Here is a 10,721-nt window from a genome sequence, read left to right as displayed (position 1 = left end):
CGTTTCCTCGTTTTATTGACGCTCAAAGGGGGCAGAAACCTTCAGGCCACTCCCAGTGTAACACAAACTGGTTCTTCCTGAAAACATGGGGCATGTTTGTTCACTCAAAGGTTAATGTTTACCATTCTGGAAAGATCATCTCCAGTTTATGAACATGCACTTAATATTCAAACCGCAGGTCATATAATACATAACAATCCAGGTTAACCTAATAAAGTGTACCATTAATTTGTTCGTGCAATCTAAAAAATTGTGGCCGATGCACTAATTGAATTTAACTACAATTGCACATACAGCCAGACATTTAATATTTGACAATTATATTATTTATTGCAGATAGGCCTATATGTAAAAATGAATTGTCAAGCCATATCTAGAGAGAGCAGACTGGTCAGTATAATGCTGATATATCCATAATAATGTCAGCAAAATAAAATGTGCATTAAAATAAACACTTATTTTACATAATATTTACTCAGCAATAAACAAATAACACGTTTGCTAATCAACAAGTGGATAGTCAATCACAAAGTCAAATGTCAGTCAATAAAAGTAATACAAATTAAATTCAAAACCTAAAGTCAATGCATACTTTTTGAAGTAAATAACAAAATGAGTTTAAACATCATGATTTATTAAGAACCAAAAGCACATCATGAATATAAATGATGGTTGAGGGAAATCTGCACAAGCTTACAAAAATCCATTTAAATCCTATTAAAAACACTATAAATATCAGCAATTTGTGCATTTTGTCAGGTTTGCATATGATTTTAAATATGCAAATGTTTGATAAATCAGGGCTAATGTGCTCCAGGCAGTTGGTGGACTGTTTTGCCATGAGTTTGTCTTTGTATTTTGCCATGATTTGCTCTTGTGTGTTTTCAACACACCCTGACTTACAGTTGGTTTGTACAGCTAATATTACAACAGAATTAGCACTGAGTAACTTCATATGCAGAGTTTTCCGTTGTTCCTGACACAAAACTGTCAGTATTTTTCGTGGAAAACATTTCGGATTACACCTTTGACCCAAACATCTGATTGACCTTTACTGCATAAACCAAAACACAGTCTAGTAAAATCAGGAGCAATTCTCCACAGCACTCGTGTTACAAAGAAAATAGTCCCTTTGTTCTGGCTATTTTGAGAATCATAATAGAGTATTATCATATACATATATATATATAACTGTGCTGCAAAACAAAAGACAAACTATTGGGATGCAAATTCAGCAGTTTTTTTTGCAGTATCGTGACATTCAAACACTTCGAGACACTAGTTATAGTTTTTTAAGTATTAGAAGGTTCCTGCACCTTATGACCAATGAATATCCATGCGATTTGTGCTCAAGTTTTTTAACAGAAACTGGAAAAAATTATATACATTATAGAAATATCGATGACTTTTAGGATTTTCTCTATTTGGCCTTTGCAACTTCATGACAATTTCATAGTTTCTGACCATGGAAACCCAAATATTACATAAATATACATCACTGAGAACATGATCATCTATTCTAAAGCACTACTTCAGTTCTGTTACAGTTCATAATACTGAAATTGCAGCAAAGCTTTATGGGCTTTACTCAACATAAAGATTTAACATAAGTTTATTGCCTGGCAGTTATGTTTGCACTTTGGCTGTCTGTGACGGGGTCAATAACAGGCTTATCTAGTCTTTAACAGTGAACATTATTATGGCAGCTGCACGTGTTTCACTAATAGAGGCCTTTCCTTAAAGGGGTCACAACATGAAGAATCAAATCTGCCTTGATCTTGTGACATATAAGAGGTCTTTATACCACTAAAACATCCTGCAAGAACGTCCTCCATAAACAAAGCATTTTTTTTAATCAAGCTTCAAAAACGGCTCGTTTGGATATTGCAGGATCTATGATGTCAATTTATTTGCATATGACATCAGTGAATAGTTTGCTTGCGCCTCTGTTTTATATGGATAATGTTTTACTCCTGCAATAGCGAGTGGCATTGAATTCAGTTTTAATTTATTTATGTTGATTATTTGTGTAATTTTACATATGCATCTGCTTGCATATTTATTTTGCAACATTTATAATGTTCCTTGAGGTTCACTTATAAACACAAAAATCTAAGTCATGACCCCTTTAAAAACAATCAAATGTTTCCTATTCAGAGTCGTTTAACTCTGGAAATTCACTCTCAACTCAATTAGAAAGTATTGCATTTACAAAGCATCACACTAATTATTTACTTTCACTTCAGGATTGCTGGTTGCGCTTCACAAACTGCACCACATCTCCCTCTAGTGTCAGACGGGTCGGATCCAGTATGTGTTTCTTTCAGGATTCCCACACCTTTCTTTCACTAATGAATTTCCAAAGCTAACGAGTTAAAACTACAGAACTTTATTTTTTTAATTTGCATTTCAGACACCAATCTGTGGAGTGAATGGATTCAAACCATTATACGAAGCTGCATTCTTTAAGTATCATTATGATACTATTATAGTTCAGTAGCAGTAGTTTGAGATAGTTTTTATTTTTGTTTTTATATATCATTTTAAATGTTAGTTAAGCTTTAGTAATCTTGTTGAGTTGTGACACACTTGGCAATTAGTTAAAATAAATATTTTATTTTTTAATTACTATTTATTTTCTTTCAAGTAGCAAACTTTATGGTTTTATTTTTAGTGAACTATAATAACCCTAATACAAATATCTCAAATAACACAATTCAGTAACACTTTTCAATAGTTTCATTAGTTAACATGAACTAATAATACTTTGACAGCATTTATTAATCTTAGTTCATGTTAATTTACTCGTACATTTTCAAGATCCAACGTTGTGTCTGTTAACATTATTTAATGCACATAAACATTAACCAACATTATCAAAGGTTTACGTTAACGTATTAAAGGTGCATTGCGCAAGTCTCTGAGTTTTTGCAGAACTACGCCCCCTCTGGCGACAAGCGAAACTGCAACCATAGGTGTGCACGCTCATGGACCACACACACGCTTGCACGAGCACGAGCTGTTCATAACCAAAGGAGCATCAGCCGCACAAATCTTGTTTAGTCAATGTTTTCAGAGGTAATAAAGTTATAAATCTGCAAGTCATTTTAAAGGCACACTGTGGAACTTTTCAACCTTTATAATATATTACCAAAACCCATTGAGATGGTACATCGACTTACAATAGGTTGAATGACACGTCTGCCGAAGCCTGAAGGTGTCTGTATCGCTTTTCCTAGCACTATGTAACTTCGGGGTTCGGGTAGGAAACCGAGCACAAAAAGAACTACAAAATTCGACTGCTTTACGGCATACGTCACTTCCCCCACCACCCCAACTTCCTCAGATTCTGACGTGAGTGCTCAACTCGCGTTTGATTGCCGTCTGTATGTTTTCGTCATGGCCGAACCAACAGCTACAAGGAAGAAGGCAAAGGTTTTGTCAGAGGACACTAAAAAAAAGAAAAAGGGAGAGTGACAAATGAAAAGCCAGGATGAGGATCACCATTGGTCCAGCGTTTGCTCGCTGGCGTGAGCTACAGGAGGAGGATGGGTGCCCGACCGATGCTGACGCTTGCCTGCACACAAATGCCGTTTCCAAGGTGACACAGATAAATCAAATAAGCAGTGTAGTATTTTCTGGTATTCCGGCCACAGCCGATGGTGTTATGAGTGTAATAAAATGCCCACAGCCCATTGTTCATTTCTACACACAAACACAGCCCGCCACAGTGCAGGGCTCGCACAAATAAAATCGACTCATGTCAAATGTACATTAAATGTAGTGAACGTTCCCACGACTCAGTGCCCACAAACACTACACACAACATGTCCCACGGTTTCTGTAAAACGAAACCAACACACATAAGTTACAGTCAGCTCAGGCCGACGGTGATTTTAGTGCAGTAAATGTGCCCGCCGTCCCGCGCCCACATTCACTCACAGACATGTTAGCACTAAGCCGCTCGCTCTCTCTCAGCAGACTGCTATAAGGGAATCGAGCGCGGCCAGGCTGCCCGCCTCAAACACTGCAAGCACACACAATCTAAAGACACGGGAGGCTGACCCACTGTCTATGGGCGGACCGGTTGACTTTTTGTTGACTTTTGCGACAGTGCTGCGGAGCTTGTGGCCTCTAGGGACGCTAGACGTGAAAGTTACAGGTCGAGCGCCACTAGTGGCCAAAAGTTCCGCAGTGTGCCTTTAAATATATGAACGGAAAGGCATTTGAGTAAATTAAACACTTAAGCCCCGTTCACACTACACGCGACTTTGTCGCTGCAAGTCGCCAGCCGCTGGCGATGAGGTCGCTAGTGGGCGTTCCCACTACTGGTTGACTAGTATGACATCCAAAAGACAGCGAATCAGCTTTCTTGCCGCTATCACTGCAGGCCCAGGGGCTCAGCAGGGGCTGAGGAGAAGGATCCCGTGCGCTCCACTCCTATTGGTTGTCGCTCGCGAAAATCGCTCTTCATTTGCATAAAGTTAAAAATTTCTCAACTTTGTCGCGTCGCCAGACACGCCCCATCTAGTCGCCAACGGTCGCTGTTGCGCATGCCGCCGGAAGTCGCCTGCTCACCATTGAAATGAATGGTATCGCATCGCTTGGTCGCGTGTAGTGTGAACGGGGCTATACGTGTGAGGGGAAAACGGGGGTAGTAGAAAACTTCGGTTTTTGTTTCCATCTATCTCCATGTTGAACTGTTTTATGTGTTTACTGTATCCACTTATGATTGTATTATTATGGAAACACGTTCATGAACCGTTTTATCAAGAAAAAAGCCAACTGAGATTCCCGTTTGAGCCCTAGAGCAGACCGGAGATCTCTCCATTTGTTGAAAGCCTTCCCGATGTTGACTCTCGTCTTATTCCGACGCCTGTCTGACTCCAGTTTGGCCCTTTTGAAGGCACTAGACAAAAGTTGTCTTTTCTTTGTCTTACGAGGAGTTTGCGTTGGGGTTTATGAACTACAAGCCGGTCTCTTAGAATCCATCTTCTACTTTTGTCGAAAGTTGACTAAAGTTTTGTCGCTCGAGTTATCTTCGCTGATATGGAGAACGGCGGCGAATACACAAACCTGCCAGACATAGCCAGGTGAGCGTGAACGCGCGTGACATCACGCCCAGTCTCAAACTCCGTCCCGAATCCCTCTTATTTATTTTACTGTACAGGATTATAGAGGCAATCACAGTGATCAGAGAAGGGCTCTTTCAGCCCATCAGGCAATTGTTTAAGCATGTATGGGTTAGAAAAACGGCTATTTTTAACATGAAGTGTTGCGCAATGCACCTTTAAATAATGTCAACAAATGAGACCTAATTGTGAAGTCTTTTTAAATGCGGTAGAACTTTCTCAATTGAAATTTCTATTGTCTATGGCTAATATTTCATTCATTTCTATGACATGGGAAACCAGTTCTTCTCCAGGCATACGAACAATCAGACACATATCACAGACTACGTGTTTATCAAAACTCTCCTTTTATTCTGCACTTTGGAAACAAACCCGAACAAAAACCTCCAGTGAAACATTAACCTCATTTGAGTTTATCAAAGTACTTGAGTTTGCCTGCGGGGTCTGGGATGATCTGTGTGGAAAGAGAGAGACAGAGTCACTGTATATATTTGCAGAGAGACACACACACACACACACACACACTGAAATCCAGGTCAAGTCTTACCGTGTCACTGCCAGGCTTCCATCCAGCCGGACACACTGATATCAGACAGACAGAGTCAGAAACACCAGAAACAAAACTCACACAACTTACATTTATGTCAGTGCATGCTCTTATACTTCTAATTCAAGTGTGATATAAGCTATTTATATTACAACAGTTTATTACCACCGGTGGGCCCAAATCCATTACATTTTTAAAACAGTAATATCCTATACTAAACCTAAACTAATCATGACAAACTATATATCATTTGAAAGCTTACAATCCCTAAGTTTCTATATTTGGTGATTGATTTTCAACCATTACAGAGGAGCCGTAATTTATCAATTTGCAACTAGAATATTTTCACACTCCTAAGGCGTGTTTAGACCTTTATTTTGAAATAGTGATGAACATGAAAAATCATGAAAGAAGGGTAGAAACCTCAGTTGGTTTTCATGCCAAGAGTTCAAAAGATAGCATCCATTCAATTATTTTAGAAAAAAAAGTTCTGAAATTTTTTTAAATATAAAGAAAAAAATTATAGATTCACCATTTGTGATGTGGCAGCGAGCTACAACGCACATACTTGTTCTTTTTATGTGTTTCTTAGAGGTTGAATTCATATCAAAATTTGCCAAACTTCTCAAATTACTTCTGAATAGGATCTCTACTTCATAAATTGTATGAAAATTGTGGAAATAATGGTTCATATCACTCAAACACATATGGAAATGGAGGCGCCCTTATATGGGCAGTAATGGAGTCTGGTTGTGCCCTAGTGGAAGAGTTCGGTACTGCGCCCAAACAATCTTACTGAAAGCTCATTTTTTGAGATATCAACCTAAAATTTGAAACACAACTTGTTCAGATTTTTGGCTTTGATTTTGTTTGCGGTTTTAGAGTCGCCCAAGTTTTGAAAATATATATTTTATAAATGTTTTACATTGTACATTTTCATAAACTCAAACTTCTATAACTTTTTTTCTGTTTCACTTAATTTATTTCACTTCTACAAAATGTCGTCTTTAAAACGAGACCAATCTTACGTCTATATTCAAAAGCATTCTTGAATTACAACCATTTAAGTTCGAAATGTGCATTTTCATGTATATTCAAAAAAAGGGGGGTGACACTTAACAGGTTAAAGCCATGCCAGCTTCCCTGGCTATTTTGATGGCAAGTAACAAGTTAAAAAACTATAAAACACCAATTTAAAATTTGCTTTAGATAAAAACAGAAATGGATTCAAGGTTCAATGTTAAAAAAACAATATTCTGAAGTGTTTGCTGGGTTATATAATTTGTTAAGAGAATTTAAACCATATCAATTCAAAAAAAATATGATTAAGAGATACTGGACTCTTCATTTCAACATTTTGGCATATCATCATATACAATTTTTCATGGAAAATTAATTTAAATCTACTAACAAGAATACTGACAAGGCATACATTTAAAAGAATATCCTTTATTTTTTTGAACACTATTTAATCATGTAAACATTTTTAAAAAAAAAAAAAGACTGATTTCTCTGGTTAGTTGAGTAAAGCGTTTACTTTAATTCTGAATTAAATCTCTTAACCCATTTCTGAGCTGAATTTACGTTTTTTGGTCATTGCCTTCCAAAGCACAATTACTAGAAATAAATATGTAGATACTCCAGATGTTATTTAATAATATATTATTTATTTAATATATAATAATAATAATAATAATAATTCACTTCATCATCTGATGACACTCCTGAACCAGTATTATTTTAGTATTACTTATATATTGTTTTAGTATTTATCAATATTTTGAATTTGCTTTTATTTTTATATTTTTAGTCTAGATTTTAATTGTAGTAATTTTGGTGCGTTTTAGTCATTTTTTATTAGTTTATTTTTAAATAGTTCTATAGACCAATTTTCAGCCGACGTCACAGTTACGTCACGGCGCTAGCTGGTGGCAGAACAAAGGGAAAACTGGAGGCGGCAAATACAAACCAGCACAGATTCGGCTACAAAATAAGGATCTTAAATTCTTCTTATTATTATTAAATGTCATCTTGTTGTGTTGTTGGGTGCAAGAATCAATGAAAAATTAATATGCTTTATCTGCAATTTTTTATTTCTAGAAATATTCACCTCATTAAAATTGCACCGTAATGTCCCTCTTTACATTGTCGTCTTCTCGGCGCTGGCTAGGCAGAACTGCGGATCGTACCACACAAGTCTTGTACATGACCATTCAGCACATAGTTATAGGCATCTAAAGATTTACATGCCCTCTGTTTCTCTATCAGGTAGGTGTAGAAGTCAGGCCACTCAACCGGAGGTAGCGTTAACGTTAATCCTGTCAGATCCTCAATGAGTGTACGGGTCAGCCAATCTGGTTCCGTCCGTTAAAATTAACTTTTGCAAATAACAATCGCGGTCCTGGACAGTGAGCGACCTTGCACATTAAGATAAAATCGGATTTTCTCCAGTCATTGTTAAAAACAAGCTAACAAAACTTGCAGACTTTACGTTAGTGAAGCGGCCAGAGGGATCGTTCTGCCACCACTTAAGCTCCGCCCACATAAAAACGTCACCATGTTTACCAACTGAAAATTGGTCTATATATATTTTTAGTGCTATTTAAACTTTAGTTGCCAAGGCAACATTTCTAATTTAAGTTTTACAAGTTTTTCATCTAATACTTATCATTACTTTTAAGCTGTATTTCAATAACTGAAAACTACTGTATTTTTAATGGTTTGTTGACAATAACAACTCTTATAAAGCAATAGGAAAACCCATTTTCTACCGTTTTGAATCTCAAACTCTGTATTTGCATTAAAATATTTTAAGGATTGAAAGAGATTAAACATTGATTAACTTTGGCAGCTCTAGCAAACACTGTTGTAATCTATCATTCAGATTATTAACTGATGAAAGTCTAAAACAATAAGTCTCTCAGATGAAACTAGGGGTTTAAAAAGGATGTAAAAGTATGAATAAATGCGCACCTTCTCCGTGTTTGTCAGTGTACTGGAAGGCCTGCACCAGTCTGAGGGTCTCGTCAACGGAGCGGCCCACTGGAAGATCATTCATGGTGATCTGCCGGAGGACACCTTTATCATCGATGATGAACAGACCTCTAAGAGACAGCAGAGAAGAAAAACATGGCAATACATGCTTTAAAACCAGGGTTCTGATGTTTCACTGATCATCTATGATTTTTATGGGTGTAACTATACCCTCACGATTCGATATATCACGATACTGAACTCTCTTGTTGAAAAAATTAGTTTTTTTTACATGTTGCATCGATACATTGTATCGTTAGACATTTGATCGATATATCGATCCATATCGATGTATTGTTACACCCCTAATTAATATGTTCAAAACTCTGCCGCCCGCTTGATCGCTCACCAGGGTCTCTGCAGGCATCTTCAAATTAAATTGAATGCCTTTTATAAAAATTTTTAAATTATAGATTAAAAATAGACTAATCCTTATTAAAGCTACGAAAGTTCTTTAGGCCGTGTGTCCACCAAAGCGTTTTTTTCACGCGCCTGACGTATTTTTTCAATTGTTTTCAATGGGAGCGCCGCGTAACGAGCAAGCGTGCCGCACAAGCCCTGAAAAGTGGAGCCAAAGCGTCTCGATCGCCCCCCGGTGGCCGGTCCTAGTATAGCTCATAAACCCCGCCTCCCCGTGTTATTCAACGGCAAGTGAGACCAACTAAACAATTAAATTACACTTCAAATATCGTTTTTCCAAATATGGTTTCTGTCATTTACTGTAGTTTTTATCACGCTGATGTAATTTCAAGTGTTTGTTTTTAAAATAAGTTTGTTTTTAGTTAGTTATTTGATGCGGTGGTGGTGACGTCATGATTGACAGCTGTGATTGACAGGTTCTCTGAGCGATGTCGTCACTGAAGCACCAACAGACTTTTTCGGGATCTTCGGAGGACTGAGGAGATTGGAGCTTTAAATTTAATATCTAAATTTCTATAATTAAGTTTAAAAAAAGTGCAGGAGCGTGTGCTTGTGATTGATTCAGCGAGAGTGAGGGGGCGGGGTCTTGATTTTGCGGCTTTACTTCCGGCTCACGACTGCGCAGGTCTGGTCCCGAGATCGCTTCTGCCCAGACTCAAGTTCAAGATGTCAGCGCCATATCGGGACACTGGCGGCTTCACTTCTGACTAGGGGTGGAACGGTACACAGAAGTTACGGTTCGGTTCATACCTCGGTTCAGACGTCACGGTTCGGTATAATTTCGGTACAATGGAGTGAAAAGCAAAACAAAAATGCAGAAGGCATTTTTATAAATGTCTTAAGCCTTGTATTTTTTTAAAATAAGTTTTATTAATAAAGGCATAGAACCAGTTTATTTGTAGTACACTGACAATAATAAAAAGATGAAAAGACCTTGAGATATGTTTGGTAATTGTACCTGAATGAATTTAAAATTAATTTGCTATTTCAGATCAATATATTTGTTTTCCTTCATTTTAGTTAACCCTAACTTTATTCTCATCTGAATTATAAATAGTTGATTTCCGTATAAAATAATACTACCATTCAAAACTTTTGTTAACAGTTGTAGGTTACAGTTCGACAAGAGTTTACAGTGTGACAAAAGCACAATGTAGTGTTTTATTGCGAGTGTACACAAATATAAGTAACAATTTGCAGTTTTAATGATGTCCTGTATAAAAAAGACGGAGTATGTTTTTATGTTTCCACTGTTCGATTGCGCAGGAGAGATCATTCTCTCTCTCGCACGGCGCAGCGCGCACACACACACAGTTCGATCGCGCGATTCGCGCCCCGCCTCTCTCTCTCACACACGCGCGCGCGCACACACATACTGTTAATCGCGTCTCTCTCTCTCTCTCTCTCTCTCTCTCTCTCTCTCTCTCTCTCTCTCTCTCTCTCTCTCTCTCTCTCTCTCTCTCTCTCTCTCTCTCTCTCTCTCTCTCTCTCTCTCTCTCTCTCTCTCTCTCTCTCTCTCTCTCTCTCTCTCTCTCTCTCTCTCTCTCTCTCTCTCTCTCTCTCTCTCTCTCTCTCTCTCTCTCTCTCTC

General features: G+C 37.7%; 1 long non-coding RNA gene across 1 annotated transcript; it reads right to left on the bottom strand.

The window, feature by feature from the left end:
• Positions 1 to 5,462: 5,462 nt before the first annotated feature.
• On the bottom strand, positions 5,463 to 8,816 carry LOC130078704 (uncharacterized). The gene is made up of 3 exons (XR_008805956.1): positions 8,653 to 8,816; positions 5,680 to 5,714; positions 5,463 to 5,586 (listed from the first exon to the last, which is right to left on the bottom strand). It is a non-coding gene; the product is annotated as an uncharacterized LOC130078704 (long non-coding RNA).
• Between the last annotated feature and the right edge of the window lie 1,905 nt (positions 8,817 to 10,721).

The sequence above is a fragment of the Rhinichthys klamathensis genome, unplaced genomic scaffold (assembly GCF_029890125.1).
Source record: "Rhinichthys klamathensis goyatoka isolate OS25496 unplaced genomic scaffold, OSU_Roscu_1.1 h1tg000959l_1, whole genome shotgun sequence".
NCBI classification, from domain to species: domain Eukaryota; kingdom Metazoa; phylum Chordata; class Actinopteri; order Cypriniformes; family Leuciscidae; genus Rhinichthys; species Rhinichthys klamathensis.
Note: the sequence above shows the minus strand (reverse complement) of the source record. Positions and strands in the feature narration are given on the sequence as shown.